The 19,402-nt window shown below is 33.9% G+C and overlaps 1 protein-coding gene across 1 annotated transcript in view; it reads left to right on the plus strand.

The window, feature by feature from the left end:
• Positions 1-810: 810 nt before the first annotated feature.
• FSTL5 (follistatin like 5) overlaps positions 811-19,402 on the plus strand; it is a 795,291-nt gene continuing 776,699 nt past the window's right edge. The window contains exon 1 of the mRNA XM_040471352.1: positions 811-1,518. The gene's annotated coding sequence lies outside the window, so the exon portion shown is untranslated. The remainder of the gene's footprint in view (positions 1,519-19,402) is intronic.

The following is a 19,402-nucleotide window of genomic DNA, read 5'->3' on the forward strand; positions in this document are numbered from 1 at the left end:
TAATGATCTTTCTAGGAGATTAATTGCTCCAGTTCACTAAAAGTATTTGTTTACAAGTTTAAGCAGTCAGAAATCTGGCATGGCAGCCCTTTCTCTTGCTGTCAAGGCCCTCAGAGCCTCACTGGAACAAGAAACATCACATATAGTAAGAGAATTGCTAAAGGCTATGAAATGCTTCCAGCATACCCCATCTTTCAGAGAACAATTGATATATTAGACATAATAAATATTACATAACCTTCAGTATTTTGGCAGTGGAAGTTGAAGCTGAGAACTTTCACTTTTTTCATTATTAATTTTTTTTTTAACCCTGGAATTTCCAACTTCACATAGCTTGACGATGTATTCAAATCATAAGAACGAAGAGGGAAGATTCTGTAGATTCTCTAAGAAAACATGAATTCTGATATATGCTATGCATCATTCACATAAAAAATAAGAAAAGATTCTGTTTACGAATGATGATAAGCATCGCCAGCTTTCACATTTTCTCCCAGTGCTCAGTGCAATTTTTTTCTCCTAAACAAGTTTCTGCTGCAGCGACTCCCTCTAGCAGCCCCCTGAACCGAGGAAAGGGAACAGAACACCAGACATCCTTTCCAGTAAACAAATGGTAGGGAGCAGGAGGAAAGTTTGGCTAGGAAGATCAAAAGGAGCGGGGATATTATTTGGAGTGGTTGGATGGATTCATTCTATTCCCTAGTCCCTTCTCCACCCGCCTCCCCAGCCTCTCCTCTCAGTGCTCCACTGCCCCCACCCTCCGCCCCTTCTTCCTGCCAGAGCTGTGCCAGCAGCGATCTTTAGAGCGCACAGAAACGGCAGTCCCAGCGAAGGCAAAAGCTCTTGCCACGCCAAAAGCATTTAGTTTCTTCAGGACCGGTGGTGAATGGATTGTGAAGTCCAATGAAGTCCACGTTGGTCATAAGCCTGGATTTTGTCGCCTCGATTGCCTCAGCTGACCCTACCAGAAGCCCAGTCAAAGGGGCGGCCCCGCACCTCTCAGGGAGTTGATATGCAAAATAGTTACGTCAGATGATGGGGGCGGGGCGCGCCCGGGTTGAGTGGCAGCAGCTTTTGCTGTGGGAGGAGGCGCGAGAATCAGCCTGGTTCAGTGACTGAGACAAACTGGAGGTGAGAGGAGCTGGTGCTGTCCACTGGGCTGTCGGTGCTGAACCTGGGACGCGAGCGGACGGGGTGCTTCAGCACCTCGAGGCAACGCCCTCTTGCACTCTCTGTGCCCTGCGGGACCCGCTTCACCAGCAGGACCATATCAACTTGACAAAGGAGTGTGGTATCGGACGTGGGAGAGAGTCCTCTTTTTGCCACCTGGGCGCCCATTCAAGCGTGACTTTGGAGATTTCTATAGTTTTAGACCAAACTATTTTCCTCTTTTCCCAGCTAAAACAATCTTTTAGGTTTTTTTTTTTTTTTTTTTTTTAACTATTATTATTACTGTGATTTCTATACCTACACCATTTAAGAATCTTTCTGGGAGACTTTTTTGACTCTTAAAATAAGGTAAGATAAAGAATATGTTATAAATTATTACAAAGGGGGGAGGAATGCAGAGTGCCATACAAAAATTTAAAAGCAAGTTACGATTTTTCTAATCTGAAACAGGACTTTTGGCAATGATTGCAACAATTATCTTAATAATTGCTATTATTATTTTTATTACAAACACATCTATTGGTGATTAAGCACTGAATTCTACAGGGGAAGTTGAGGGTTTGGGTTTTTTTGCGAAGTTAATGTCATCAGGTTACATTCTGCTTTATAAATATAAATATTTGTAGAGCAACACTTCCAGCATGGCTCAAGAAACAAGAACCATTCAATGCAAGCCCCAAATATGTTAGTAAATTGCAGTAAATAAATCAACCAACAAGTTGTTTAAAGCAAATGCAATCTTGAAGAAATATTTGAGTGAACTAATCTCTGATTAATCAATATTACCTCTGGTATCTACAGCATAGACTGCAAAGTACAGAGCTCTCTTAACATTTTTGGAGGGGAGGTGGTAAGGATAAGAGCATTCATATCCTGCTGGGTTCATTTAGATGTGTTGTTATGCAGTAGATCCAAATAAAACTTGTGAAACTCAGTCTCTGAGAATTCTGCACCCCAAGGTCATGTGTATTTCCAAGTTGGGGCTGTTTGTCCTGCTATTGAATAGTAAATGTCATCCCCTCTCCACCCCCTCAGGTTAGAGGTGGATGTAAATGGGAAGCTCTGATTTAATAATACAGTATTAGCTTGTATTATAGTCGCTACTGCTGTTGGTAATTGAATGGAACTGGGAAGCGTGGGCTGAGAAAATGTCTCGCTATTTCAGAAATGTTTAACCTCTTGCATGTTTAACAGAGAGCTTTTCTCTACTTAGGAGATTTTCTTTTGAAGCTGTGTTCCTTTTGTCAATTGGTAGTGTGTTTTGAGTGGGTATGAAGAAAGAATTCAGTACAGAAAACCACTGAACAGTACTTCTTATAGTGAACAATATTTAAATGATAGAAGTTAACTCGTGCTCTGTGTATTTGTTATCACTATTCATGACTTTCTATGTAAGGCATATTGTTTATCTGATAAGTAGAATTATGATTTTTCATTTATCTCTTTTAGTGACATTTGATTAAGGATAAATGATGGCTGGAAAAACAGAGAGGGGAGGGTTTACATTCCAGGGAAAGATTGCAACTAGACATCCTATCTTAATAGGAATGTGTAAAATATAAGCTGTTTAAGACTTACTAAGTATCATTCAACTGACCAGGGCTATGTTTTTCAGCAAATAAAGAGTATACTAAGTTAACTTTATATATTTGTATATTTTTAATTACGGTAAATGTTTCTTTTCTAGTGGCATTACACTTACGAGTATGAACTTTAGCTTTAAAGTTAATTATTTAAAATAATTTTTCTGCATAGAGATTTTTCATTTTATTTACAGCACACTAGTACATCAGAGTGATTGTTGCAAGAAATGGATATTATTGCAAACACTAGAGGTTAAATATAAATCCCCTTAAGTTGTTCTCATGTTTTACCCCAATAAGATTGTTCTTTGTAGGATTCCTGTCAGTCATGTGATCTTACATTAAATATTGATACAAAATTTTTTAAAGACTAAGCAGGTAGAGAAGCAAAGGAGGGAATATATGAAATACTGGGCCATGAAGCTCCCACTAAACAGCCTCCTTTAAATTAATATATAATAATTTTTTTCTTCTATGCATTTTAAAATTTTCTTTTTAAAACTAGTTATATGGGTATACATGCTCAAAGTATGGAATTTCAAACAGAATTATGGCTTCTTTTAATGTCAGTTTCCTTTTCTTTGTCATATGGAAACAACAATATATATTGTAATTTTATAACTTACTTGAAATGCAATAACAGAAATAAACACTATGTTCACCTAAATGTATTTTAGTATCTCATTGACTTCTTTTTGCATAGTTTTCCAAGATGTATGGCTTCCTTTGAGTATAAACAGTTCTCTTGAACTACCAGTATCTGAAATTCTTTCAGGTGAAGTCACAGTGAGATGGTTAAATACTAAAATCAAAATATGCTATTGGAAATTGTGAAACTAAGGAGGCAGTTTCGATGAGATTGCAAATTTAAAATATTAGATACATTTTTCCTGATTTTTTTAAACCTATTTAGCTCTTATATATTAGTTCTGAAGTAAGGTAAAATTAGGTGACCACAATAAACCCAAACTTAGCATATAGGGTATACTATTTGGATGTAGAATACGTTTCTTACTGTAAACAAATAAAATAGCCAAATTGGAAGATACCTATTAAAGACAGTCAAATGTGGTGTCCCTTCATAAATTTTTTGCTTCACAAAGAAAATGACCATATTTTGGAGTTATAACTTGTCCATGTGGAATTCAAAGGAATATTCAATACCACAGTAGATAGCCTCCTAAAAAATGAATTCATTTCATTGCTAAGTACTACAAGTATATACAGAACTTTTTACTTCAAGATGATAAAGTTTACAAAGTGTATAGAAAGATTATTGAAATAATTAATTATATGTCACATGACATACTCTAGTTGCCTTAATTGCTTCTCAGTTTCTTAAAGCACATTGATCTAGTAAAAAATTTAAAAATGGTATTGCTAGACAGATTTTTTTCTTACAGATAAGATGAAATAAGTATGCATTTTTGGTTATATTTAAGGCCAAGATGAAACGATTTGGGTTTTCTGTTATCAAGGCTATATATTGCTTTCTTTTTTAAAATCTATTTACTAACGTGTACAATGGAGAATTAAAAAAATTAATAATAAACCTGAAATACACTAAAAAGTTTTAGGAAATTGACTTTTTAAAAGTAACTTTTAAAATTATATTTAAAAGATTATGGAAGTAATAGTTTATTGAGAATTGTCTTTGAATAATGACAATTTTTCATGTTTAATGCTTGTTTATTGATGAGACCAAAACACCTTCAATAATATGTTTCTATTAGTTCTGCTCCAAATCTCCAAATCTGCTTCTGGCATTTTTATTACTTAATGTATTATAAAGTTCTAAAGATTCTTTGGAACTAATAGGTCAGAAAAAATACTTCCTGTTGTTAACATTATTGCAACACCCATGTGACCAATTATCTTTTACCAAACAGACTTAATCATCTTCTGCTTCAACACCTCCAGTGTCTTTTGGGCATAGACTAGTTAAGGTGAGCTGTAGGGACCCTTGTGGAAAATCCTAATTTTCCCATGAAATTGGTCATCACACCATGCAACAGAACAATTGGTCCCTTTGTGCTTTAATCACCCTGGCATTGAGGAAGTTAATATTATTATAGTAAATGAGATAGTGTTTTTGATAAATTCAGAATTTCACTGAGTCTTAGTATGGGTTTTTTAAAGAGAAGGAGTTAAACAATAGTATAAGTGCATGATATAATGAGTGTATATGTGTGTACATTGTGTGTGTGTGTGTATACATATATATTTCTTAGTAAATTAGGCTCTACCATAAACATGCAATGGGAATGATCTTGAACATTCAAGTTCAAGAAATGTTACTTAATACAAAAATAATTTACATAGCAAGCTGAAATACAGTATATACTTTTAGTGGCAAATGTGTTCATTCTGTTATTGTTTTTGCTATTTAGGCTGTTATGCTTTAGCACACACCAGTTTTTTGCCATGAAAATGTCACTCATAAGTTCTCATGCTGATTGGCAAGGGAAGGGACAATTGGAAATGAAAATTCTCCAGGAATAAGAAGCAGAATGGATGTGTCCATAATGAGGAGTTTATATTACCACACTGATTCTGAAAAAAAAATATGAGTGCTGATAAGGATTTGAAAGTTTCTATCTCTAAAAGAGATACATCAGGTTTACTTCCTATATCTCTGGGTAATAGGCCATGCACTTCTAAGGGATAGAGTTTGGAGATCCCTATACCTAAGATATTTTTATTCTTTGTATATCAATGTTACATGCATAGATGTGTTAAAATGTGAGAAGAAGAGCCACTTAACTCTGAACTTTCTTGCTTTAAAACCAAATAATTAATATTAATTTAATGTGGCTTTTAGTATCACATTATGTAAATCTCGGAAGCAAAGTAGTTGCTTAGTGAGTTCATTTGCATGTCAATACAGAGAATATTATTCCAACTCGTAACACTGGTTCATAACACTGCTAGAAGTTCTAAAACACAATGCAAAGGATTTGAAAATACTTTTTTTCATTCAGTTTTATTTAAATATACCATTGTAATTGACAGTTAAGAGAAGCTTACTTTAGTGATATATTTTTTCTGTGTAAGTAGCACTAAGGTAGCAATTAAAACATACATACAGTAGCAATTAGAACATACAAACCTGAACTGTGTTCCCCAAAGATGATGATGAAATGGAAATAATTTGCCTTTTGTGATTGGACCACTTCCACAATACACATTAGGTAGTGTTTTAATGACCATCAAGGCTTTATTTTTTCTAATTTCTAAAACCCTTACAGATTTTTTACTAACATGATGTGACAAATGGACAAATGCCCCCATGTACTCTGTAGGTATGTGCCCCCTTTTTCAGAGCTACAGTAATTGCTGTGATCCTGACATCAACCAGAGTCTGAACCGCCTCATTTAGGATTGAGGAGGGGGTCCCATTCATCCTTCCAAAGAAAGAGAGAGAGTGATTTGCTTCTAGTATACACATCTTCTGTCTCGTGGCAAATTACCTATTGATATTTGAGCAAAAAGTCTTTGAGCCTGGATTTTCTTATATAAGAAGACAGAAAAGGATATCATTCAAAGGGTTAATATGTGTAGACATATATTTTATGCATATATATGTACGCATGTTTTACTCAGGCCATTTTATCTAGGTCATTTAACATGTGTATAACTGTGAAAAAAATTCATGGTACCTTCATTTTAGATAGGAGAAAGCAGAAACTCGGATGAAAGTTGTCCACCTCTCCAGCATGTGCTCACACAACCAGGAATAGGTGGATTAGACAATCAAACCCAGCTCACTCCTTTTGCAGCTATGCTGTGCACTTCCAGCACCTCTGTTTAAGACAAATATTCAACTGGGTGTGTCTTATTTAAAACTACACATTTTCTGTGAGACTTTTACTAAATGTGAATGCCTACTTTGCCCTCTTTCTCCAAGTCTTCCCTTAATCATTAAATTATATTTAAATGATTTTGTGGTATTTATTGTTTAGTATACACATTTTAGAATGCACAATACCAAAGGCTTTAAGAAGCTTTTCCTCTGTATTTAATGTTAGAAAGATGTTACATTATTCTATCTCATAGAACATTAATAAGAGTAAGAGCAGGCAATAAGTAGAATAAGAAACAGTAGAATACAGTAATTAATGTTTCCTAATAGTTCTAGTTTTCTTTCTCCCTCTAAAAAGTCCTACTGAATATCAAATACAAATACATCTTGAACTTTAGCCACTTCCTGAAATTACCACTTGTGCTATCAACTGATAGTCATGTTTAAACCTTCAAACTAGTTAGCTACTAATATTTCAAATGGTCTGTGAGATGAAATAAAGTAATCAAAATAAAATTAGTTTTGAAACACAATACAAAAATAGGTAGTCTAAAATGGGCTCTTGAACACTTAGGAAACATTAAATACTTCATTCATTGTTTATTTATTCTACTTGAGGTACAAAGGGAAATGTTGACCTCTAGTTGATGCTCTGTGTTTTCATATAGCATTAAGCTCACTGAGTAGGAGAAAAGGTGAGTACTGGTGGCAGTAATTATAACACAGTTCCTAGGGGAGCCACAGAGTTGCATCAGATTCCCTAGTGAATCCTCATTATCCAAGTTTTGGGTTGTCCTTATTAAATGGATCCCAAAGGAGGTAGAAAAGTTTGATTTATAGAAAAGTTAACTTAAAAGTGTAAGATTATAGTGCTTTCATTAAATATTTTAGTGTAAGATTATAGGGCTTTCATTAAATATTTTACATATTAGTTAGAAATATCCAGTGTTTACCTTTTGGAATGAAGACTGGTATAAAAGTTGTTAATCCTTGAAATTTCAGCACCATTTTGTATACTATTCATTTGACTCACTGTTCCTCATTCTCTGTGGACCCCTGCAGGAAGTCCATTCACTCCAACAGCTACAATTATTCTCTCTTCACAGAGATCTTCCAAATATATAGCTCTGGCCCAGATTTGAACTCCATTAATGTATTTACAAAGGTCTGCTGGACATTTTAACTTTGATTTCATGGTGACAGCATAAATTCCATGAACTCATCATCTCATCCCTCACATGGTCCCCCATCTTAATTTTTTTGCCTGTCAGTTAATGACATTTTTTCTATTCACCGAGGTCTGAAAAATTAATAGATGTCTTAAACTTACATCATTCTTACTATACTATATGCACTAACTCCCCAAGTTTTGATATTCCTCCCTTTGTAACATAGCCTTTATCTAATTCTCTATTTTCTATTCCCTCATCGTATCACTTTTACCTTGACCTAGAGTATCCCATCTCAATCAGAATTATTTTGACACTCTCTACATTGATCTCCCTGATTCTTGTTTCTTCCCTGCAGTAATAATAATTAGTGATGTTATTAGCAAGTACATTTTTTGGTAATTCATAGTATGCCATACAATATGTTAATTTCTATAAGCAGTATTATATTTTATATGCACAATGCTATTCATAGAGATAGATAGTAGTGAAAGACCAAAGCTTAAAGAGTTATGCTGCCCACAGAGCTGGGACTCAAACCAAACTCTGTCTGAAACCAGCTGCATGATCATCCTCATTATGCTCTCCTGATACACACTTCATACCTCTTCTGGATTCCTCTCAGTTAAAGTAAGCTTTTAAATGTCACTGTGTTCTTCAGAAATCATCAGTGGATCTGTAATTTTTACTGTATCAAGTTGAAATTCTCTACTTGATGTTAAGATCCTTCTTACTGGTTCTGTAGCTTCAAGCAATCAATCTGATTTTCAATTTTCTCGTATGTGCAATGCACATATGTAAAAGAGAGATTGTTCAAAATATAAAGTATGATCCTTCCCTCTACAGAAAACCAATACCCTGTCTGGACTGTTGCCTTTTCAACAATCTCCACCTACATCTCACTCCTCTAATTCCAGCCAAGTTTTTCATAGTATAAGAGCATATTGTGCTCATATGTGCTTTTCTGAGTCTTTAGTTTTTGTTGCAAGTAATGTCATGTTAGTGTCACCCTGGATATTACCAAGATGTCTATTTTTCTTTACATGTATGTATTTGTTTTCTATTGTTGCATAAAAATTACCATAACCTCAGTGGTTTAAACATTTATTATCTCACAGTTTCCGTAAGTCACAAGTCTTGGTACAGACTATCTGGGTCCTCTGTTCAGGATCTCACATCAAGGTTTCAGCCAGGGTTGGGCTCTTATTTGAGGTCCAAGTTTGTTGTTCTCCAAGATCACTGGCTGTTGAGAGTCTTTTTCTTTTTCTTTTTTTTCTCTTTCTTTTCTTTTTCTTCTCTTTTCTTTTCTTCCTCTTTTCTTCTTTTGTCTTCTCTTTTCTTTTCTTTTCAGCTTAAAACTAATGGAAGTTTGTTTCTTTAAGGCCAGATAAGAATTTCACTGATTCCTTCAGTTTCTGACCTATAGATCTACTTTTATTTTTTTTTAATTTTAAAAATTTTTAATGTTTATTTATATTTTGAGAGAGAGAGAGAGAGAGAGAGAGAGAGAGAGAGAGAGAGAGAGAGAAAGAGTTGGGGGAGGGCTGAGAGAGAGAGAGGGAGGCACAGAATCTTAAGCAGACTCCAGGCTCTGAACTGTCAACACAGAGCTGGATGCGGGGCTCAAACTCAGGAGCTTTGAGATCACCATCTAAGCCAAAGTCAGAGGCTCAACTGATTGAGTCACCAGGCACCCCTAAGATCCACTTTTAAAGTGGCCCACCTCATTAGGTCAGGTCCAGCTAGAATAATCTCTTTTGATATACATAAAGTCAACTGACTTGGAACCTTAATTACATCTTAAAATCTCTCCTTTCCATATAACGTAACATAACCATAAGAACAATATATTACCTTTGTCATGTTCTATTGGTCAAAAGCAATTTAAAGGTTATGTCTACCCACAAGGTAAGGTGATTATACAAGAGTGTGGGTCATTGGGATTCATGTAACATACTACCTACCATACCTGACTCAAGTTCTACTTGAACCTTAGAATATTTCTCCATTGATGTTGTGCCACTAATCCCCAGCATTTATGACCTGAGCTATGCAGTGAACAATCTGGTGTGGCCTTTGGATTTTTTAAATGTGTCTTAGGTTGTTCTTTCTAATTAATCTTAAACACTTTTTAAAGGAAGACCTAGTGAAATAAGCCATACAGAGAAAGACAGATACCATATGGCTTCACTCTTATGTGGATCCTGAGAAACTTAACAGGAACCCATGGGGGAGGGGAAGGAAAAAAAAAAAAAAAAGAGGTTAGAGTGGGAGAGAGCCAAAGCATAAGAGACTGTTGAGAACTGAGAGCAAACTGAGGGTTGATGGGGGGGTGGGAGGGAGGAGAGGGTGGGTGATGGGTATTGAGGAGGGCACCTTTTGGGATGAGCACTGGGTGTTGTATGGAAACCAATTTGACAATAAATTTCATACATAAATAAAAAAAAGAATATTAATATAAAAAAAAAACAAAATAAAGGAAGACCCTAGGAATTTCTTGCATGTATGCAAAACATTGTAGTTTAAAATCACTTCATATACATATTATTATATAATCCTCATTGAAGTTGATTCTTTTTTATATTTACTTCCATTATGTAGCATCGTGCATATTTAATGGATTGGTTTTGGTATGATGATTTTGTACATGTATGCTCATGGATTGGTTCATGTTTTTAGAGTTTAGATTTTGTTTATCTTTTATTTATTTATTTATTTAGTCTTTGGTCTTTGACAAGTTGAAACCACACAAAGGGTTTACTGTTATTATCTTATTTTATGCAACATAGGATCTTTCCATAAAAATCGGGGACTTATATTTAATATTATGCTCTACAAATGATATATAAATTACATAGAAAGTGAAAATGATATTTATATTTGTCTTTTAGAAGAGTACAAAATTTATTTCTATACACTTTTAAAGAAAAACTTTACATTTTTAAAGAATGTCATCTTCAAAAGAACATAAAAAAAAATTAGAGGACACCTGGGTGGGTCAGTCAGCTAAGCATCCGACTTTGGCTCAGGTTACGATCTCATGGTTTGTGGGTTTGAGCCCTGCATCAAGCTCTGTGCTTACAGCTCAGAGCCTGGAGCCTGCTTCGGATCCTGTGTCTCCCTCTCTCTGCCCCTCCCAGGCTCACTCTCTCTGTCTCTCTTTTAAAAATAAACATTAAAAAAATTTAAAAGAATGTCATTTTCAAAAGAATATCACATTTATGATACTAATAATTTTGTTCTTGTCTAAAGATTGGTAAATATTTAGACAATTACTTTATTAACATTTACTATACAAAATATTATTGCACTTATATCTTTTATAGTTTACATACAATTAAGATAATTTTAGCTTGACAAAAGCTAAAATGGGGCGCCTGGGTGGCTCAGTCCATTAAGCATACGACTTCAGATCAGGTCACGATCTCGCAGTTCGTGATTTCGAGCCCTGTGTCAGACTCTGTGCTAACAGCTCAGAGCCTGGAGCCTGCTTTGGATTCTGTGTCTCCCTCTCTCTCTGCCCCTCCCCCACTCAACTCTGTCTGTCTCTTTCTCAAAAATAAACGTTAAAATTTATTTTTCAAGCTAAAAGATTAATTTGTATATAAACTCAATTTTTAATTTTAATAAACAATAATTTTCTTAAAAACATTAAGACCATATTTATTATAAAATAATTATTTCAATAAATATTGATAAATGGCTACTGTGTTTCGGGTGCCCTTTTGGTTGCTGGGGGTTGAGTGAGAATGGTAGAAACAAAATTGCCTCTCTAGTCTTTCTGCAGAAAGAGAGACAATCAGCAAAGTAGACAGAGGATCATGTCTATTATTGATAAGTGCCATGATCAAAAGTAAACTAGGTAAGGATTACTGAGGATTAAGAGTTGTATCTAAGGTAGGAGTTATCTTGGGGTGCCAACTCTGACATTCTGTGGTCCCCATTCTGTAGTTTCTGATGTTGACATTACTTATGGGTATTGTGAATAATGCTACAATGAATGTGGGAGCACAAATATCTGTTTGAGATCCTGCTTTTTGTTCTTTTAGATAAATAGCTAGAAAGAGTTGGATCAGTTCATCATATGGTAATTTTATTTTTTACTTTTTATTTTTAAGGACTATCCATACTGTTTTCCATAGTGGCTATACCATTTTACATTTCTTCCAACAGTGCACAGGGTTTTTGTTTGTTTCTTTGTGTTTGATAATAGACATCCTAACAGATGTGAGGTGATATCTCATTATGGTTTTGATCTACATTTCCCTGATGATTAGTTATGTTGAACAACTTTTTCTGTACCTGTTGGACATCTGTATGTGTTTTTTAAAATAGTATCTCTTTCATTTCTGAATGTCCAATTATTGACAAAATCCAAAATGCTCCCATCATGAAAAAAAAAAAAAGATTCTTTTTATTTGTGGTGGTCTTGTTAATAAAGATTAACATCCTTCTTTGCCTGGCACTGCAATATATGTGAAATATGTTATTTAACTTTTCTTTCCACTGTTAAATACACCATACGGAGCATATATTGCAACTAAATTCTGGGATTTAAAGCGAATTCCTGAAAACTCATTTGTACTCTTGGTGCATTATACACTTTATTTGTTCAGAACTTCACATCCTTTCATAGAAAACTTAAGTGCTCTAAAATCTATGTTCCTTTGAGGCAATGATCCACTGAGCTGGTATTTATGTCAAGTAGTCATTAACTTAAACACTATGGCATTATTAGAGAAAGGGAAATGCTTAGTATGCCTTTTGGGTTTGTGCACATGCTTGAGAAACCACAGTGTTCATTAAAAAGTGTGACATCATATGACCATGTAAGGAAAGAGCAAAAGAAAATAAATGAGATATAAATACACCCATAACTTTATGAAATAAATGCAACAATTACATGCACAACATCTCAATCCTTTGGCAGAGTCTCAAAAGTTAGTGAATTTACAAAAAAAAGAAAATAAATAAGGCTTGAAAGAACTTGCACAAATTGTGACAGTATTTTCCCTAAATTACTTCCTTTGGTGAGATTCCTCATGAAGTCATAATTAAGTGAGCTAAAAAATGTAAAAATGAAGTGAAAAAAGTTCTAGAAATGCTTTGTATTTTATGTCTACATATTTACAATTAAATGACAGCAAAGATTTCAAGTATATGCCCTCCATGACTGTTTCTTTTAGCAAGTGTCCTGTTTCTCATTTCCTGAGGGCTGAGTATGGGGAAAGTCTTTTCACTGAGTTTGTTTCCTGTCTGTGCACAAATAGTACGATTTAATTGATAATGTCTGGAGTAGAAGTCTGTGTCCAGCTGTGAAAACTGCTCTTAATGCTAGCACTCGACTGGACATCTTGATAATTGTATATGTTTTGTTAAACATCTCGGTCAGGTTAACAACTGTCTAAAAATCAGTAGAGGGAGCTCAAGAAGGCCTTAAGGATATTTTGATACTAGCTTTCTAATGTCACTATGCTTTCCCTCAATAATTTTTTTCTTTTTTTTTTTCATATATAGGAAATAAAAGTATCCTTAAGTGCAAAATAACCTTTTTGAAGTTGTGAAGCTTATGGCTATTTAAGCACTTGAAGAGGCTTCCCCATTTCCCCCTAATTTTTTGTCCTATTTGTAACAGAAGGTAAACAGATTTGACTTATAAATTGTTGGAATGCTATGAAGATCCAGCTCTGTGATACTGGGGCTTTATTGTTCCAGTTTTTAGATCTCTGTACAGGGTTTTTGATTCAGAAAAAGAACATGAAAACTAGACGCCTAGTATTCAGAGACTTCTATAAAGCATTAGTTGGCTTAAATTAAACCTGTGATAATCTTAAAACTAAGTCTGGCCCTATCCTAAAATGTTACTGGTTAGCTTAAATACACTGGACTTAAACATAGGTCTGTATTCTATGCAGGACTTGTGGCAGTATCCTTCTAGAAATTTCAAAAACTGGCACAAAGATAAAGGACATCCATCTGCAGAAACTCTTAAACAGACCTGATATTTTCATTTAACAACTTCATACCAAGAGCCAGGTCCCATATTTATATATATCATAAATTTGAAAGCAACAACTCAGGCTATTTTTGATTGGGACTTTGCTCCAGGATTTTCCCAAGTTTTGCTGAAAATATAAAGCTTGCTAATTTAAAACACTTTTTCAAATTAAAATTTTAATTATTGTCTATGCATCAGAGAGTGTTATATCCCAAGGGTTCAATTGAAAACCTACCATGTTGTAAGAATGAGCTATTACATAACAGCATTTTTGAAAAAGAATGGAAATTTTATTATTAACTTCGAACATAGTTTCAGTATTATTTAGTCCTTATTTAATGCTAAATTAATAGATTCTTTTCTTGCATAATGACAATTTTTGGAATTCATTGCCATTTTCCATAGGACACTTAAATTTAATAGCAGCATATGTGATTATTGAAATCATAATAAATTTGCATTTTAGTAAAATCTATATTTTATTTTCTATTGCTTGGCATGCAGTTTTTATATGAATGCTGAGTGATCTACAAACTTTTAAAATGTTTGAAATCCATTCAAAGCTTTTATTGTTATTTTAAAATTTTCCCAGAAGTTGAATTATTTGGTAAAATCACCTGATCATACTTAAGTTTAGAAATGGCTATTGCTGTTTTATTTTCTATAATTATTACTATAGATTTAGGCTAGTAATATTTGAGATACTTGGTCATAGTGTTGCATGTTACAATTTTGTTAATTGAACAGTGAAAATTACACTTTCTAGATTTCTGCCTATATTTGCTTAGTGAATGTGATATTTTAATGTTTCCTAAAGTAATTCTTCTGTTATAAATTTTCTCTGTATGTCTTTTGGCCATTAATCTAAGAGAACTTTAACTTGATTTTACAAAGTCAATGAAAATTGGATTCTATTAAATAAATTATTATTATTATTATTATTATTATTATTATTATTTATTCACCAATTATTGGGCCTCAAGCCTGATTCTAGACAACACTTAAATTATTTCAATACAGCTTTAGAAGATTTTTTTTAATTCTATTTTTGAGAAAGAGAGAGACAGAGCATGAGTGGAAGAGGGGCAGAGAGAGAGGGAGACACAGAATCTGAAGCAAGCTCCAGGTTCTGAGCTGTCAGCACAGAGCCAATGCAGGGCTCAAACCCACAAACTGTGAGATCATGACCCTAGCTGAAGTTGGACGCTTAACCCACTGAGCCACCCAGGTGCCCCTAGAAGAGCTTTTAAGGTAGAACCAAGGTTGAACCAGGGCTTCTGGGGACATTAAAGGCCACAGTATCACAGACATAGACCTCCCAGGCTCAAAGGCAATGCTGTATGACTATATATTAAGAATTCTATAATATTGATTTCATAATTTTCATGCAAGCTGGGTTTTTCAATGTCTAAAGTCTTCAGTAAAAATACCTTAGGCCCAACAGGTTTTTTAAGAAAACACTTGGGTTTCTCAAGTACATAAGATTCTTCAAAGTAACTTCTCTCTTAAATATCTGTGACTCTAAACAAAGATACATTATCCAAATGCAATCCTGATTATTCATTATTTTTTAATTAAGAAATTCTCCAGTTTTGCAAAAGCAAAAGCACCATGAATTAAAACTTTCTGTAATTTAAAGAGAAAATAAAACTAAATTTATTAATGTAATTTTATCTGTGTTTTTCATTCAAGCCTTATCACTAAATGATGGCATATGAGAACTTCTATTTCTGGTATACTTCCAAGTATTTTATCTTATAAACGTGTCAGAGTAGACATTATATTGAAGTTGACTTACAAATTAAGTAAAAATGTAATCTTGCATTTTTATAAGAACAGAATTTTTAAAAAAATATTAGTCTAATAAAAGTTAAATATAGTATGTCTATACAAATGCATATAAAAGTGTATAGAAAAATGAACTGAATCTACATTGAATTTTTCATTGGGTGGGATCTTTATTATCATCTGATTTAATAATGGGAAAACAAAGATTAAACCATTTCATTTTAATTGGGATTAAACTCAACTGTGTATGGGTTTCATTCCAGTCAGTGCACACTTCCAGATTTTTGTGTATAATTCTGAACTAGATACTTTCAGGCATTTCATTTTGGGGGATGATGTTATTGTAATAACTTTTGAATGCTAGAACTCTATTGATGAGTCTCATACCTGTAATCGTACAGCAAGTGGTACAAACAAAAGGTTTTGACTTTGAATTTCCAGTATTATTCCTGACACAAGCTTTGGTAGAGTAATGTTGAACATTTTTAATGTATATGTGCTTTTCAGGCTGGGTAGTACATATGTTACTTCATAAGAGTTTACCCTTTGTAATCATTATAACGCTTAGAATTAATGTCAAATTATATAAATTGTATTCATTGGGATAGTGTTTTGACAGTCATTCCTTTGGAAATGGAAGTTGATAATGCCTGACTTAGAAAGCCAAACTGTGGTACTAAATCACATGGACTTCAAGAAATTTCATATCATTTTTTGGCTACATCATGGAATGCTTTTACATGTTTAAGAGAAAAATGATTATCTCTGTGGAGGGTGAACTATATATATGATGATTTATTATTGACAGTGAATACTCTAACTTTAATTATGTTTACCTTGAAATAAGTAGTATCCTATTTTTATATTGTGTTTGTGTGTGTGTGTGTGTGTGTGTGTGTGTATATATACATATATATGCATATATATGTATATTTATATGTATATCCTCTAAAACTCTCAAGTCAGTTGGAATTTTTATACTTACTAATATGTAGATAAGTACATTTTCAATGGTGTATTATATTGATACATTAAATTGAAGATCCACTAGAATCACGCATATATTGAATATAATGGTTGAAAGTCTCCAAATTCAAGACATAATATAAAAGGAATTTAGGGTGACACAATAACTATAACACTAAAAAAAATATCAAGAGTGCATTTGATCTCACTTTACTTTTAATTGTGTCTGAGGATTTCTTAATGATAAACTACTTGTGGTTATCAGAGGGAAGAATTGGTTAACTAGTATGGAATAGTCTTTCACAAGCTCATCCAATATGATAAAGTTCTGCTGGCCTCAACTTTTAAGTATTTATTTATAAGTTCTAGATATTAAATTTAGTTAAATATTGATCAGTAATCTGCCGTTTTATAGGTATGTCAGATTGTGAATTAACTGATGAGAATGGGTCAATGGTACATGTAAAAATGCCTGTCATTTCCCAAAGTGGTCTATATAGTTAAAACATTAAATTTGTAAACACAAATGAATAAGAAGTGGATATACTAAAGAAACAATACAAACAATAAAAAAATGCTTCCAGAAAACCTCTTCAGAGAAAGGATAGTGAACTGATATCTAGTAGAATTTTAACTTAAATGGTGCACAAAAAATGTGAATCCAATTGGGATTTATCACGCTATTTTGTATTTTCTCACAACAGTGGAGTGAATTTATCATTCTGTACTACAAAGAAATCTTGCAGCATTTATTATAGGACATACTTGGAAAATAAATAAGTATCAAAGCACTACCACAGATTTAAAATCCAATTTTTGCCTGTTGTGAAAACAGCTTCTTGTGAAGTGCTTCTTAATGTTGGACTTGGTTGGCATTATTTGAAAAGGAACATTTCAATATTATGTAGGGGGAGAGACTAAAAAGATAAGTTTAGAAACTATGGCTCAGTTGGTTAAGTGTTGGACTCATGATTACATTCAGCTCAGGTCATGATCTCATGGTTCGTGGGATCGAGTCCCGTGTTGTCATCAGTGCAGAGCCTGCTTGGGATTCTCTCTCTCCCTTTCTCTCTTTCATTCTCCTGCTTGAACTTTCTATCTCTAAAAATAAATATGAATGAATTTAAAACTACTTAAAAAAAAGAAGCTAACTCCCGGATGACAATATTTACAAAATTATGAAAAATGAAACTTAGACTTAAGTGAGGTCACAGTGAAGAAGGGTCTACAGAAACATAATTACTAACTGTCATGTGACATCCTCAATGAGATCTTGGGAAAGAAAAAGGACATTAGGTAAAACTAAAGAACTGAGAATAAAGTATGGACTTTATTAACCTTAGTTAATAGTAATGTATCTGTATTGGTTTATTAATAGTGGCAAATGTATCATACAAACATATTTACAATAGGGGACACCAGGTGTTGGTTGGGTATATGGTTACTATATGGCATGGTATATGAACTATCTTTGCAATTTTTCTGTAAACCTAAAACTTATAAAAGGGGCTATCCATTAAAATAATGTGAAAAGAGGCCATTTTATTTTATTTATTTTTTTATTTTTTTATTTTTAAAGAGTTTCTTCAACGTTTATTTATTTTTGGGACAGAGAGAGACAGAGCATGAACGGGGGAGGTGCAGAGAGAGAGGGAGACACAGAATCGGAAACAGGCTCCAGGCTCTGAGCCATCAGCCCATAGCCTGACGCGGGGCTCGAACTCACGGATCGCGAGATAGTGACCTGGCTGAAGTCGCACGCTTTAACCGACTGCGCCACCCAGGCGCCCCAAAAGAGGCCATTTTAGCTATAGATATAGTGATTTATTTTATGGGTAGTTCGTAATTTTATGTATATAGAAAACTACAGATTTGAACATATTTTTAACTCCACTTCATAACGAGCATAGAAATTATGACAGAAAGTTATTATTAAGGAATTTACTCTAGGAAGGAAATTTTGTATTTGATTCTTCCAATAGAATAGAATCTCCCCAAAATTTTACAGTTACTTCAATTAAAGAGGGACTTTTCTTTCTTTCTTTCTTTCTTTCTTTCTTTTTCTTTCTTTCTTTCTTTCTTTCTTTCTTTCTTTCTTTCTTTCTAATTTTTTTAATGCTTATTTATTTTTGAGAGGGAGAGACAGAGTGCGAGTAGGGGAGAGGCAGGGAGAGAGGGGGACCCAGAATCTGAAGCAGGCTGCAGGCTCTGAGTTGTCAGCACAGAGCCTTACGTGGGGTTCAAACTCATGAACCATGACATCATGACCTGAGCTGGAAGTCAGATGCTTAGCTGACTGGGCCACCCAGGTGCCCCAAGAGGGACTATTCTTTAGATAAATTGATGATATACCACTATCATGCTATAAGAATAAAGAATTATTATAATTAGATATTTCAGTAATAAAAAATAAAAATCTTAATTACTATAGTACAGTTGTGAATTATTTTTAGTTTATCTCTTTCTAAGTTAAAATATTGCATAAATTACTATTTCAATATATGCTCACAGAAATTTAGTATAAAAATATTCTACTTAAAATATCACTGTTTCAGAAAATTTAGAAAATTCAATATAGTCTCACCACCATCCTTAAAGAATCATAATACACATTAGGATAGTATAAACTTTACCACATAAAAGGTCCTAAAGGGCACCTGGCTGGCTCAGTGGATAGACCATGCAACTCTTGATCTTGGGGTTGTAAGTTCAAGTTCCACTTTGGGGTAGAATTTATTTGAAAAAAAAATCCTGAAGTATGGTAGGAATTATTATTTCTCACCAACATTTTACCCTCCTTACTATTTGAGCATATAGAGAGATTACACAGTTGCATCCTCCTGAAAGTATTAGATGTGGTCATGTGAATTGTTTAGCCAGTGAGAAGGGAGTAGACATAACAGAGACACCCTATATACCAGTATTT

This window comes from Herpailurus yagouaroundi, unplaced genomic scaffold (assembly GCF_014898765.1).
Source record: "Herpailurus yagouaroundi ecotype Mexico unplaced genomic scaffold, PumYag 28, whole genome shotgun sequence".
NCBI classification, from domain to species: domain Eukaryota; kingdom Metazoa; phylum Chordata; class Mammalia; order Carnivora; family Felidae; genus Herpailurus; species Herpailurus yagouaroundi.